General features: G+C 44.9%; 1 protein-coding gene across 1 annotated transcript in view; it reads right to left on the bottom strand.

Annotated features, from left to right (window-relative positions):
- ELFN2 (extracellular leucine rich repeat and fibronectin type III domain containing 2) overlaps positions 1–14,856 on the bottom strand; it is a 97,315-nt gene extending 82,459 nt beyond the window's left edge. Inside the window, exon 1 of the mRNA XM_031940966.1 lies at positions 14,765–14,856. The gene's annotated coding sequence lies outside the window, so the exon portion shown is untranslated. The remainder of the gene's footprint in view (positions 1–14,764) is intronic.
- Positions 14,857–15,214: the final 358 nt, after the last annotated feature.

Below are 15,214 nucleotides of genomic sequence, written 5' to 3'. Positions count from 1 at the left end.
GGAAAGGTCCCTTCTAACTCTAACATTCTATGATTCAGGGTGATTAAGAGGGAGGTGAGGGCTAGGACTCAAGTCATATGTATATGATATGAACAGCTCCATTGAAATAGCCTGTGCGGACTAATTCTTCTTCATGACCAGCACACACACAGAGTCCCCTGGCTTCACGAGTGGATCAGTTCCCTGACTTCTCACCACCTGCACCCTCACCTACCCACACTGCCCCATATTATTATTGCGGTTTGTTTTATTTTTACCGAAGAGATGGGCACCTTCGTTCTTACTCGGGGTTCTATGAAACATCTTTTTTACATTACAGAGGATTTATTAATAATGAGAGATAGAGGAGGGAGAGAAAGAGGAAGGGAAGGAGTGAGGGAGGAGGAAAGTGTCAAAGGGAAGGAAATAAAGGAAAGAGACAGGAGAGGGGGGAAATGAAGGTGGAGGGAGAGGAAGGAAAGACAAAGATGAGGGTAAGAAGAATCGAGAGGAAGGAAGGAAGAAGAATGGAGGAGGCACAAGAAGACGTGAAAAGAAGGGGAAAGAGGAAGACAAAAGAGAAAATAAAGGTAGAGAGAAGGACAGAAAAGGATGGAAAAGAGTAGAAATAGAAAGGAGATAGAGAGGAGTGGAAGGAAAAAGAGAAGACCTCAAGAGAGAAAAGAATGGGGAAAAATAAAAGGAATGGGGAATGAAGATGAGGATGTTTGGGGCATAGGATAGTGAAAGAGAAGAGAGGCGAGGGAGGAGAGGTGAGGAGGAAGGGACAAGAGGAAAGAGAAGGAAGATGGGAGTCAAGAGTAGAGGGAAGAAAGAACACACATATACAAGTACCACTGAGACAATGACATATGGAGAGGCAGAGAGACGGGGAGATAGGAAAGGCCAGAAAGGGACAAACAGATGAACTAAGACTGGAACAACCTCACACCTTGGAAGAATTCAATATGGGGGAAGAGATAGCATTCAGCTGTTGCCTTCCCCCAGTCAGGCACCCAAAGACTGCTCCAGCCTTCTGTCCTCCTGATCTCCACCAGGAAATGTCAGTTCTAGCTCAACTGCTTATCCAAGTTTGTTACCATTTCTTCATAGCCAACCCCCTGACTGGAAGTTTGTTTTTCTATCAGTCTACTGTCTCCTTGACCTTCAAGGTCCAGCTTCAATCCCACCTCTTACAGGAAGCCTTTCCAGATCTGATCTTTCCCAGCTGTGACACATCTGACAATGTTCGCTTCCTCTGATTTCATGTATGTGCAAGCCTTCCCTGCCTGGACAGACTTTGGTTTCGCTTAATATTCTTCTGGTTTGAGCACCCAAGAGATCCATCTCCTGTAAACACTTGTTTATAAATACACACACACATACACCCCACATACAAGAAGGACAATTCTCAGTGTGGAACCCACACTGCCCTGTATCACCTAATGCATATAACTTACAACTTTAGGAATTTGGAATTTACTACACACTGGGATCTGTCCAAGGTTCTGAAGATACAAATCAGAACAAAAGGCCATTCCTGCTCTCAAGATGCTTACCTTCATTTGGAGAAGACAACATGGGGGAGGGAGAATCAGAATATATACAGAATAGATAAAAAGTGATCTCTGGGGGTAAGCATTAGCATCTGGGGGAAGGGAACAGGCCTTCTACAGAAGGTAGAGTTTGATCTGAACTGGGTAGAGTGGGGTGAAGGAAGCTTGGCTTCCAAGAATCAAAGGTGGTAAGAGGGCATTACTGGTATGTGGAAAAGGCATTGTAAGGGCATGGAGTTGGTTAAAGGAGTGCCATATGTGAGGAAACCATTGCAACTAGATTGGAGATTACTTGGGAGTAAAACTAGGAAGGAGTCAGAGAGTGAAGTATTAAATATCAAACCAAGGATGAGATATTTTATTAGCGTGGTAATAATAAATTACTCTCATCTTTATTAAAGGATGGATGATGGGAGAAATTTCTTTGGTGGCTGAATAAAGAATGGATTGGAGTAAGGAGAGACTTGAGGCAGAAACCAAATAGAAGCCTATTGCTTCCAATTGTCCAGTTGAGAAGCGAGAGAGGATTGCATTAGGAATATGATGACTATGAGTGAAGGGAGAGAAGGGGGAAGATTTGAGAGATTCTTTGGTAACAGAAATGACTGAAGTTAAAAATTGGCTGTATATGAGGAACTGAGAAGTTGAAAAGATACTGAGATTGCAGGCTTTGGTAACTGGGAGGATAGTGGAGCCATTAGCAGTCATTGGAAAGACGGAAGGATTTGGGAGGAAGTAATGAATTCTACTTTGGATATTTGGGGTTTAAGATGACTACCAGACATTCAGTTTAACACATCCAATAGAGAGGTGGTGATGTGGGACTGAAGCTCAGGAGAGAGATCAGAGTGGAGTATAGAGATCTAGGATTTAATGGCTTGGAGATGCTTATAGATCCCATAGGAAAATGTCATTTGAAGGGAAAAGAGAAGAAGAACCTGGACTGAGCTTTCTTTCTGTGACTTCCCAGAACAAAACACCCTTCTCTCTATCAATTGCCTCTCCCGTTCATATGTAAATTCCTGGAGGATAGGCTTTCTCTCATCTTATATTTCTATTCCTAATGCTTAGCACAGTGTCTGGCACACAGTAAACATTTAAATGATTTTTATTAATTCATTCTAAGCTCCTTTCTTTTCTTTCTGGTCCCTCCTTTATCCAAGTGAGCAGAATCACTATTCTTAAATGACATTCCATCACTCCAACACCCAAAGGTTTTTCAGTGGCTCCCTATCACCCATAGAGTAAAATTCAAATTTCTCTGTCTGATATTCAAGATCCTTCAAAGTACCCAGAATCTTCTCCTATAATAACCCTCCTACATTGTCTCCACTCCTACCCTAAGATACCTTCATATACATCCTCCATTTCCTGTAAATTTCAGCTGAGGACAGAGCAGTCTAGCTTTCATGCCCAAATGGTGAGGTAGATCTTCCTGAGACACCAATTTAATTCAAAATATCCAATTAAAATATTAAACTCCATATATATGTATGTGTATGTATATATACATACACACACATACGTACATACATACAACTCCCTTGTATACAAAGGACTGTGTTAGCCCTTGGTGAACAGGGAGTATGTTTCCAAATTTAGATGAGATATGATCCCTGTCCTTATGTAATTAATCTACCAACATAGATAACTGTAATATATAATATTACACAATCAGTCATGCAATCAACTCAACAACAAGCATTCATTTGGTGCCTATTGTTTGTGAGGCACTGTGCTAAGTGCTGGATTTCCATTGGTACAGAGATCTTTCCTGCCAGGAGTTTCCTATAGCAATGATACTCTAAAGCTCTATTATTCCCATATGAGAAGCAGCAGGAAGCCCAGGGTTCAAATCCCTCTTCTGAGACCTATCAGCTTTGAGACCCTGAGCAAATTATTTCATCTCCCCATGGTCAAGACACCTCTCTAAGATCATAAATGAGCAGTTCTGCAAGAGAGAAGAAAAATTCTATACTGGAAGTTTCTCAAAACTGATGAAACCCAAAAAGGGCAGGAGGTGGGGGTAAAGCAATGGAGAATTACCTACACCCCAAGTTCTTTGTTAAACCAGAGAAAGAGATGGCATTACTAAACAAGGGGAATCAGAGAAGTCTTCTTGGGAAAAGGAGGATGGAAGCCTTAAAGCCTTCACTACATGGAAAGTGCTCATGTTCAAAGCAAAGGAACATCAAGGTTTAGCTAAGGCATGACCCTGCCTTCAGGAAGCTTATAGTCTAGCAAAAGAATAAAATACAAACCGGCTTACCACATAAAACACAAGATAAGACTAACTAGAACAGAAGGCCCAGTGACCACCCATTCCCATTTTGCCCCAATAACCTCAGCATCAAAAACCCTCTCTCCTTCCAGGGTCATTTGGTCCAATCCCCAGTCTCAGGGCAGGAAGACCCTCATGTTACCTCCAGGAACTACTTCCCCTCCCTCACCTCAGAACTGAGGTAGGAAGCCAGCATCTCCAAAGCCTTAAGGGGAAGTGGGGAAGCTGCTCCTTGGCGCATGCCTGGGGAAGGAGGAGGGAACTCCTTCTGCTGCCCTGGATAATATCCCCATTAATAACTCCACCTCTGCTCGGGGGCTAATTGAGCCAAGGAGAATGTTAATTTAATCGGGAATTCAGGCAGAGACAGTGGGAGAGCTGCAGATTAAGTTAACCTTATGGACTATTAATACAGCACCTGAAGGGGACCCCAGCCATCAAGGAGAAGCAGACCCCAATCATGGATTCCCAGAACCACCCCTACTCTTGCCAGCCTTGGGGTAGTGGTCAGAGAGAAGATGGCTGGGCAGCCACTGGAGACAAGGGAAAGAGTCGGGGACTCGTTAAGAGCTAGGTCAAAGTGCTGGACATGGGGGTATCATAGGAACCCAGATCTAGAACTGGAAATGAGCTTAAAAGTCATCAAGTCCAACTCTCACATCCATTTTACAGATAAGAAAATTTAAGTGAATTTCCTAAGATTACAAAGGTTGTAAATGATAGTTGGAGTTGTCCTGGGTGCCACTAATTACCTTATTAAGCAAGTCCCTTCCTCTCTCTCCTTTCCTGTTAAATGGGAAGACCACCATTCACTTCACTCTTACTCCCTAGGATATAAGGAATGAAAAAAATGCTTGAAAAACAGGAAAAGCCACAGAGGGGCTCAGCCTCCCGAGGTGGAGGACATGACAGAGGAAAAATGTGTCCCCTGAACCCTCACTAAGCTCCAACGTGCAGTGAGGGAGGAGGGCATGTGGCATATGGCAGCAAGAACTCACGTCTCTGGCAGCTCTGGGATGTCGCCTCGCACCTCTGAGGGTGCCAGGGAAATACAGCTCTCTCTGTCCTACCTCCCCCACCATTCAGCCACCCCTCCAAAGAAGCACAGGCTGCTTGTGTAGGATGGATTCATTGCAACCTGCCATTTTACAGAGGAGGAAACTGAGGCTGAGGAGAGTTTCCCTCTTGAAGATGTTAAAAGCAAAAAAAAAAAAAAAATCTCCTTGGGCCCTACTGCAGCCTTCCTTCATCCTCTTCAGGAAAGAAAGGATGGATCAGAAAATCAGAGGAGCACAGATTTAGAATACCAAGTCCATCCCCTTCATTTTACAAAAAAGGAAACTGTGTCCCATAGTTTGAAGTAAAGGAAACTCAAGAGAGGGAGAGGTTCAGGAGCAGATAGCTCTCGCTCTCCCCACCATCTAGCCAATAATAAGACTGAAGTCAAGGCCAGCCCAGAAAGATCCAACCATCTGTAGGGTAGCCTGTTTCGAGGGCAAAAATCGGCCCACTATCTGGCACATAATGGGTGCTTTTATTAATAAATGCTTGTGAACATAGCTTGATGGGATTGGAAAGAGATTAGAACATGGAAAATGTTAATCAGAAGAGGCTTTAAAACAGAGGATTTTAAGCTGGGATCCACAGACACACACCCCTGCCCCCAGATTTTTAAGAAGTCCATGATCTTAAAATATTACATCTTTATTTTCACTAACTTTGAACTGAAATTTAGCCTTTCCTTCCATTATGAATATAGGCAACAAAGTACAATTTGACTAAGTTTCCCCACATTGCCAAAGGGGTCCATGGCAAACATGCACAGGAGTGAAAGGTGAAGAATCCCCACTTTAGAATGTGGGGTTTCAGACCTGGGACGAAACCTAGAACATGAAACTAGGAGAAACGAGGAGAAAACAGAAAACAGATCGACAGGGCCAAGAGGGATCTCAAGAACATGGAATATCAGAGCTAAAAGGGAGCTTAGAATTGTGAATGTCAGAACTGGGAGGGACCTCAAAGATCATTTCATCCAACTCCCTTATTCTATAGGGGAGACCCAAGTTGATTGTGTGACCTCTCCTGAGTTACCCAGTTAATAAGTAATAGGGTCAAGTTTTAAAAGCAGGTCTTTGCTTTCAAATTCAACGTTTTTCCATCATGTTTCTCCTGCTAGACTAGAAGCCTCCTGAAGGCAGAGGTTGATTCATCCTGTGATTATCTCCTGTGCTGAGCAGAGGTCCTTCTATGTATCTCCTGCAAATCAAACCGAGCCTTACAAATTCACTTCTAAGGCTATATCGATTCAATTCAATTCACAAGATGGGTGACCGGCTCAAAGAAGGTGCCTTAATGCTTGCTTTCCAATCCACAAAGTGTATCAGCTCTAGCCTATCAGGATTAGGGTTCTGGATTGGGTTCTCTAAACTGAGTCTGACGTTACCTTATTCCATTAAACTCTAGTAGGGACAGGGATTAATTTTGGTCCTGAGAATGCTCTGATCAATGATGTCTCCTTCTATCAATGCTAGTTGGGGCCTTCTCCAAAACTTGACATCACAGAGAATTGTCTGGAGCATTGAGAGGTTATGGGACTTGTGCAAGATAACACAGCCATTGAGGCAGAGAGAAGACTCAAAGCCAGATCTTACTGAATCAGAAGCCAGCTCTCCCCACTGTGCCACACTGCACAGTGTGGTCACCTGCCCCTGTCTCAACGAACCAAAGGAAAGAAGTAGGGGAAACTGGCTATGAATTGGTGGAAAAGGAGGGACCCCCAATAGCTAAGGAAGCCCAGGGAATGCAGAGGAGATGATGCAGAAGAAGAAAGCTAGACCTATCTCAATTTCTTTCCTGCCCAGGATTTGATCTTCCTCGAAAATGTCTCTTGTGTCCATCTTACCCATCTTTTTCATCCCTATACTCCACCTATAAGCCCCAGCAGCTTCCCATGCATTCACCCTGAGTCCTTCCTCTCCCTCACTCCCTTCCTAATCCATCACGAATAATCTTCTCCATGTGCTTGTAGATCGTATTACTGCCCTGCTCAAAGACCTTCCTCAACCTGGTACTTACAACACAGCTTCAGTCTACTATTATAGACCTCTCTAAAGCTCTTCCCCTTCTCATCTTCTACATTCTAGTTAAATTGGATAAGTTGTCATTTCCCCATCAAACATTTCCCCACCTCTGCACCTTTGCTCATGCTGTTCCCTCCACATAGAATGCCCTCCTCCCATCTTGACTTGTTGAATATTTGCAGAATGAATATTTGAATATTTACAGAATGTAGTCCACATGATCAGATGCATTCATTTTGTGAGTCAGCTTGATTTAGTCGTTTTGCTTTGTGTATCAGAAAATGAGTTTTGTTTTGCTTTGCTTTAAAGACACAAATTCATCTTTTAAAAGAAATGCTACTCATCCTTCTCGACCTAGTTAGGTGGATGCTTTTTCTGGGATGTCTTCCTTCATCCTCCTAATTGGAAGTCATTTCTCCATCCTCAGAGTTCCCTTAATTTTCTGTTTATAGTTTTCCTATATTCCTTACCATATTCTCCTTATGGGATCCTTTAGTGTTTATATCATATTCCCTACTAGAATATAAGTTCTCAAGAAGATAGGTACCCTTCTTTTCATCTATAAATTCCCCCAACAATTAGCCCTGTGACAAGCACAAAGCAATCACTTAGGAAACGTTTGTTGATAGACTGATTGATAGTAAATGCCCTGAAAGAGTTTTGTTCGAAAAACAAATTAGTGAATAAATGGAGTAAATATATAAATGAGATGGGGAGAAATGCTTAAAACCACTTTATAGAGAGGGAAACTGAGTCCTAGATAGGTGAAGTGACTTATCTAGGCTGGGTCACAGATAATCATCCACCCAGGATTACAGTATCTAGGATTAAGACTAGAAGATCTATTAATAAATTAATAAATAAATTAGTCCAACACCTTCTTTTTACAGATTTGGAAACTGAGTCCCACAGAAATCAGGTTAGTTGCCCAAGGTCACACACACATAATATGGAATTTGAACCATGATCCTTTAATTCTTGGGACAGAACTCTTTAGAAGGTACCACACTGCCTCCTCCTGGTCCTATTCCACTAGAACATGCTCACTGCCACCCCCACCACCATCCAGCCTCAGTTCTTGGGCTTCAGAATAGGAGTGGCTAAGCTAGACCCCTTTTGCAAGGTCTTCTCCCCTGGTTCACTACAAGTGCCAGTCCCGGAGCCCAAGTCAAGGATTTGGGCCAACCTTTTCTGCAAATTTTGGGCACAAAATCTATCCTTCCTTTCCTTCTTTTCTTCCTTCTTTATTTCTTTTCTTCTGTCTTTCCTTCCTTCTTATTTTCTTCCTTTCCTTCTTTCCTTTCTTATTTTCTTCTTTCTTTTTCTTTCCTTCCTTTCTTCCCCTAAAAAACTGCCACTAAAAGCCAGAGAGAAAAGTTCTTCCCTTCATCCCCCCACCTTTCTTCCCTTCTCTATATCTGCCAATGCCTGAAGCAGATGGGACCCCAAGATATCCAATACCCTGCCAAGCACAACAGGCAGGGAGATGAGGTCGGAAACACAACGTAACAGAAAAACCCTTGAATGAGAAGGAAATGTGAGTTCTAATCCTGACTCCCCCTATTATCAGTCATATATAACTGGGAGAAAGGGGGGGAGGAGGGAGAGAAGAAGGAGGGAGGGAGGAAAGAAGGAAGGAAAGAAAGAAAGAGGAAAGAAGGAGGGATAGAAAGAAGAACAAGAAGAAAGAAAGAAAGAGAGAAAGAAAAGAAAAAAGAAAGAGGAGGAGGAAGCAAGGAAGGGAGAGAGGAAGGGAAGAAAGGATGGAGATGGGAAGGAAGGAGGCAAGGAGGGAGAAAGGAAGGAAAGAAAGAGGAGAGAGGGAGAGAAAAAGAGAGAGAAGAAAGAGAGAGAAAAATAAAAATAAAAACAGAGAAAAGGAAAGAAACAAAAGAAGAACGAAAGGAAAAAAGAGGAAGGAAAGGAAAGAAGGAAGGAAGGAAGGAAAGAGAAGAAAGAAACAAAGAAACAAACAAAGAAAGAAAGAAAATGTGAGGGAGAGAGGGAAGGAAGGAAGGAGAGAGAGAGGGGAGAGAGAGGGGGGAGGGAAAGGAAGAAGGAAAAGGAAGAAAAGAAAAATGGACAGATGGACAGAGACATACATACATACATGCCCTCAGTAAACCTCAGTCTTCTTGGCTAAACAATGAAATTAATAATCCCTGTCCAGGCACACTCCCAGTTATCTTAAGGATCATTCAATCAACCAACATTTGTTCATCAATTGCCACGTCAAGTGCTATGTTAAGTGCTAGAAATACACAGAAAAAAAGTAGGGTCAGCCAGCCCCAGCCTTCAAGGAACAGGGAAGGCAATATGCAGCTAAAAAACTACAAGACACAGAGTGGATACAAGGTAACCTCAGAAGGGAAGGTATGAGCATCTGGGGGATGTTCATAAAGAAGGTGGTGAATGGGCTGTGTCTTGAAGGAAGTCACAGATTCTTAGAGGCAGAAATGAGGAGTGAGAGCCTTTCAGGCAATGGGGAACAAGTTCAACTGCAAAGGATCATAGGATGATCCAAAATCTAAAGGACCTAGGACCAGCTCAAATAGAAACAGATCACTGTAGATTGCATGTTGACTTAAAATACCATCAATTAACATTATCTATGTTGTATTGTATTTTTTACTTATTTTGTTAACCATTTCCCAATTATATTTTAATCTGATTTGGACTCAGTTTTAGAGGTCATCAGGTTCAATTTACAAAGAAAGAAACCAAGACTGATGGATTAAAAGGAGTTTCCTCAGGGTCACACAGCTCGTGTTAATTGAGGTCAGATTTGAACTTTTTGACTTTCTCTCCATCGGATCCCATGTTCCCTCAAGTGAGGAGGCACAGAGGGCAGATGGGAGATGTAGTATGAGGGAGAAAGAAGTAAATGAGATGATGTAATGATTATTATTCTCCAGACCTTGATCTCTGACGATGTATCTGGCAGCCCAGGAGGGACCTGTGGGTCCCTCTTGTGGATCAAAGAGGTTCAGTAGAAATGGTACTTATTGGAGCTCAGGAGGACCTGGATTTGAATCCTAAACCTGCAAGTCACTCTGTAAAATAAGAGAGCCAGACCAGAAGGGTTTTGTGGTACTTTCCAGCTTAAACCTCGGCTCCCAGGATTCAATAGAAGAATATTCAAAAAAAGGAGAAAGTGCCACCTCTTGAGCAGACCCACCCACATAAAGTTATTTCTCTCTCCCTCATCTCCTCCCACAAAGCAGTGTGGGAACCTTCTCTTATATACTTCCTGAGGGTCAAGGTCACCTCTCCCCAAATCTCTGATAATCTGGGGTTAGGAAATCTAGGTCCCTTCCACTTCCAACCCTCCAAGAGTCAGTGGGACTCTGTGACTAATCCCAATGGGATTCCCAGTCTCAGGTGGGTCATCAGATCACTGAAGGGTGAGGGAAGCCTGAGACAGCTTCCTTAGCCTGGCTTGGCTGGAGGAAAGGAGGAAAAAGATGGGGTTTCCTGGGTAACCAACAAACACAGGACCGCAATTCTGAGCAAAGTTACAAAGGTGTCCTAGAAAAAACCAGCAGGGCAAAGGAGGATCTCAGGCTATCCTGTGAGGAGGAATGATTCTCATTCTTGACTGTCCCCAAAGGGTAGATCTAGGACTAAGGTGGAATCCAGGAGAGGGAGTTACAAAGAGGCATCCTTCTGATTGACATAAGCAAAAAACATCCTGTCAAGGAGAGTGGATCAGGCTGCCTTAAGAGGAAGTGGGCTCCTCCTCATTGGGGGATATTTAAATAGAAGCTAGATGAGCACCTGTCAAGTGAGAGGCAGTGAAGGTTCTTTGGATGTCCCGGTGGCTGAGGTCCCTTCAAATTCTGAGTTTGGACCATTCTGAAGGCCAGGTGCTAATACTCTCCACACCCATCTCATGTGTGGCCCCAATCCTGGGACAGTCACACATAAACACACACAGGGGGATCCATGTGGAGACCGTAGACACAAGGCGAAGGTGAAGTTCATGTTCCGCTCACCTTCATGGCTAGCTATGAGGTCTCCACGTCAGAAAGCATGAGTTAAACAAGATTTATCCTTGCATAAATTCATCCCTGTCTGGGACTTAGTCTAGCTCAATGGGTGTCCCCTCAAACCCACAGGTTTGGAACCTGTGGAACCAAGATCAGTCTGAGACTTGGCAACTTTTGGTGGGGGCGGGAGGGGAGAGGGAAGAGGAGTTCAGAGGTAGGATCTCATTGGTTTAAGGAACTCTTAACAAGGAATCTCCATTTGCCAATATAAAATGCAGCATTTCTGAAATTTAAGGATTTTAGGAATTTGGCTACGGTACTGGAGGGTAAATGACTTGCTTAAGATCACACAGTTTGTATGATCAACTGGGAAAGTTGAACTCAGATTTTCCTGACTCAAATCCATTTCTCTAGCTACTATATCATTCTTATCTTTTTTCTCTCATCTGGCACATGGTAAGGAATTTTTAAAAATGCTTCTTGGATGAATGAATGAATATATGTATGTATATATGAATGTATATCTGAATGAATTAGTGAATGAAAGAAGGATGGGAAAGAGGAAGGGAGGAAGGGAGGGAAGGAAGGAGGAAGGAAGGAAGGAAGGAAGGGAGGGAGGGAGGGAAAGAGGGAGAGAGAAAGGAAAGGGAAGGAGGGAGGGAGGGAGAGGGAAGGAAAAAGGAAGAGGGAGGGATGAAAAGAAAGGAAAAGAAAAAGAAAAAAGGAAAGGAAAGGAAAAGGAAAGGGGGAAAGGGAAAGGAGAGGGAAAGGAAAAGGGAAGGAGAAGGAAAGGAGAGAGGAAGGAGAGGAGAAGGAAAGGAGAATAGCCTAGTCCAAGGGGGAGGTGCAGCAATAGCCTTGCTTTCTCCTCATGTACAAGAACTATGGCTCTCCTTTGTCCCTTGCTGGGACTGTAGAAGTTGGAGAGAGGGCTAGATCAACACAGAACAGAACCTTTCTCTGCTCTTCTGTCTTGGTCCAACCCCTCCAAGCAAAGGAGTGGAGGACAAAAGCAAATAGCAGCCTTGTGGTTCAGTGGAAGTCAAAGCTTCTACATTCAAATCCTGGCTCTAATGCTTCTCTAAATGACCTTTGTAAGTCATCTCTCTTCTCTCAGCTTCAGTTTCCTCATCTGCAAAATGAGGAACTAGATGGCTTTAGAGATGACTTGCAGCCTAAAATTCTATGAGCTTAGAATCAAGGACCAGCCTTCCCCACTCCCAACATACACATCCAAGGAGTCAAGGCAGTCATCCTCACAAACTTAGAGCAGAGCCACACACATTGACCAGGTCTCACACACACACACACACACACACACACACGAACCCATGAGGACATGAGTAGCAGTGTATACAGGAGTGAGCATGCTGACATGGCTAGGAAATGTAATGATATAGTTGAAAGGGATGGGATTTAGACCAGGGGGCCTGGTTGGGAATCTCAGCTCTCCTTGCCCACCTATATAATTATAAGTAAATCACTCCCCTTCTCCAGAGCTTAGTTTTCTAAACTATCAAATAAAGAGGATGGGCTGGATGCCGCTAACTTTCTTGCCAGCTCTGAGTCTCTGATCCTAGGACTTTCCTCCAGGGTGACAAGATGCTGAAAGTGTCCAGAGTGTCTGAGTAGGAGTCTGCACACTAATGCCCCAGACTGACCCATGGGCATACATAAACAAGAAGAGCTTCCTATCTACAACATATAGACACAATCCAACCCTGTCCCCTTCACCCCCACATTTGAGAAGACAGGAAGGAATACACCATAACATAAATGCACACCAAGGTGGGCAAAAGGCCCCCAGAAGACCTCTAGCAAAGGAAGTTTAGCTTATTAAAACATGAACATGCTCTAGAGACAGGCAGCCACACCCGCCCACCTACCCTCTATCAGTTATGGCTGGCCCACACGTCTGATACCCATAGCTCTTTGGGGATCCATAGATCCCAATAACAGAGAAGGAGATGGAGGGGGCAGGGAATTGGGGATCTGGCTCTTCATGAGGTGGAGAGCGGTCTGAGAAACAGGATGGACAGAGAGAAGGGGGAAAGGGATGAGAGAAGGATATAAAGGAGAGAGGAGAGGGATAAGAGAAAAAGGGGAGAGATATGGCATAGGAGGAACGAGAAAAAGGAGAAGAGAGAGGTAAGGAAAAGAGTAGAAAAGGAACAAGAAGAGGGGAGAAAGGGAGAGAATGTTGGGAAGAGGAGAAGAAAGAAGGAAAAGAGAAGGGAAGAAGAAGATATTAGAAAAGATAAAGAGAATAGGGGGGACAGAAGAGAAAGAGAAAGGCATGTAAAGAAAGGAAAAGGGGAGGAGAAACAGGGAAAGAATACAAATAGGAAGTGAAAGAAATGGGTAAGAATAGAAGGATAGAGGGAAGAGGAGAAGGCAGGAGGAGGAGAAGGGAGGGTGAAGAGATAGAAGAGGATAAGAAGAGAGATGGAGAAGAGAGAAGAAGGAAGGTTAAGAGAGGGGGAGAAATTAAAGAGGGAAGAAGGAGAAGAGAAGGGGAAGATGAAGAGTGAAGAGAGGTAAAGGGGAGGGAGAGGAGGAAAAAAAAGGAGTAGGAGAAGGAGAGAGGGGATCTGAGGGATTTGAGATCTGAGGACTAAGAAGGGAGAGGGAGAGGCAGGCAAGTGCAGAGAGGGCTGTGTCTGCTGGCAGGAAGAAGGGGAAAGGGTGAGAGAAAGATGGCAGAGAGAGCACACTACTGCAGAGCAGTCTGTTCAGCCCCACACCCCGGGACAGCTCTCCTCTCCTGCCCAGGGCTACTCTCACCTGCTCTTCAGACCACAAACACAGACAGCCCATCACACACACACACACACACACACACACAGGCTCCACAGCAGAAAGCAGGGCCCTTCACTCTCTCCAGGAGAAGCCGTCCCACATGCCTGGCATAGACACAGCAGGCATGCACCCTGCACCCTGCCCACAGAGAAAGAATCCCCCCCTCCTGAGAGAGACACCTCCAGCAAGGCCCATGTGTCCAGACATGCGCATGAACACACCAGACACACATGGCACATGGTCGCCCCCAGCCCCTGGAAAAAAAGGCAGGATCCCAGGGCCTTTCTGGCTGCAAAAGTCCTTGGAGCATTTCCTTGGCCCCCGACTTCCCACATGCGAGGGTTGCAAATCCCCAGCCTGGTACTTTCCTCCAACCTCAAGACCCACCCCCAATATGGCCAATCCCCTCCTGCTCTTCCATCCCATTGCCCAATTTTGACCCCACCCCCACACTCAAACCCCCCTACGGGTCCCAAAGGACTTCTGGGTATGTCTCCAAGAGCATCACTTCCCCTCTCCCATTCTTGTTTCCCTCTTCTGGAAAGGATGCTCATATCAGCCTCTTTTCTTCCCCTCAAGCACCCACCCACCCCCCAATTCTCCAGATCCCCCAAAGTTCGCAAAGATCTGGGAGTTGGTGAAAGGCAGCTTATTTGGGGGGTATTGGCTAATATCTCTTAGACAGCCTCTAGATAATCTCATGCTGTTGCCTTCTTGCCCCTTGCCCCCAAAATCTATAAATTCATACATATCATTCATCTCAGCTATTTCCAGCCTGTTCTCATCCATCCAGAAATCCAAGGCGGGTTCATTACCCCCCATGGGAATTTCCAGACTCCGATACCAAAAAGATGTTGCCCCCTCCCTTCTGATTCCGCTGACTCTCCCCCCCTTTCCTAGCACCCTATTCCAACTCTCTTCCAACACACACACACACACACACAACGAGGTGAGGGCCCTAGAATAGAACCTCCAGCTTTCAGTAACAGCATCCCGGCAGCATCCTATCTCTCCCCAATTTAGGCTGCTGTTGGAGTCAGCATCCCAGAGGCGATCTGGGATCTAGAGGGATCCACTTACCTGCTGATCCGGATGGAATTCCGGCAGAGGAAGGGGGAAGGGGGGAGGGCTGCTGCCTGCCCGCCTCAGAGGAAGGGAGAAAAGAGGGAGAGAGGAAAGAGGAGAGAGAGAGAGAGAGAGAGAGAGAGAGAGAGAGAGAGAGAGAGAGAGAGAGAGAGAGAGAGGAAAAAGGGAGGGCTGTGTGCCTGCCAGTGTTTGGGTCTGGGTCTGTGAGTGTGCCGTGCACACTGGTGTGCAGGCGAGTGTGCGCTAGTGTGTGTATGTGTGTGTCAGTGTGTGTCTGAGAGCGCGTGCAGACACCACCCCGCCACCACCTCTCCTCCTCCTCCTCCTCCTCCTCCTCCTCCTCCTCCTCCTCCTCCTCCTCCTCCTTCTCCTTCCCCTCTTCTATTCCTCCTCCTTCTCTCCTTCCTCTCCCTCCTCCTCCTTCCCGAGCCAGCGGCCGCCGAG

The sequence above is a fragment of the Sarcophilus harrisii genome, chromosome 5 (genome assembly GCF_902635505.1).
Source record: "Sarcophilus harrisii chromosome 5, mSarHar1.11, whole genome shotgun sequence".
NCBI lineage: Eukaryota > Metazoa > Chordata > Mammalia > Dasyuromorphia > Dasyuridae > Sarcophilus > Sarcophilus harrisii.
This window is presented reverse-complemented; position numbering and strand designations above follow the sequence as displayed.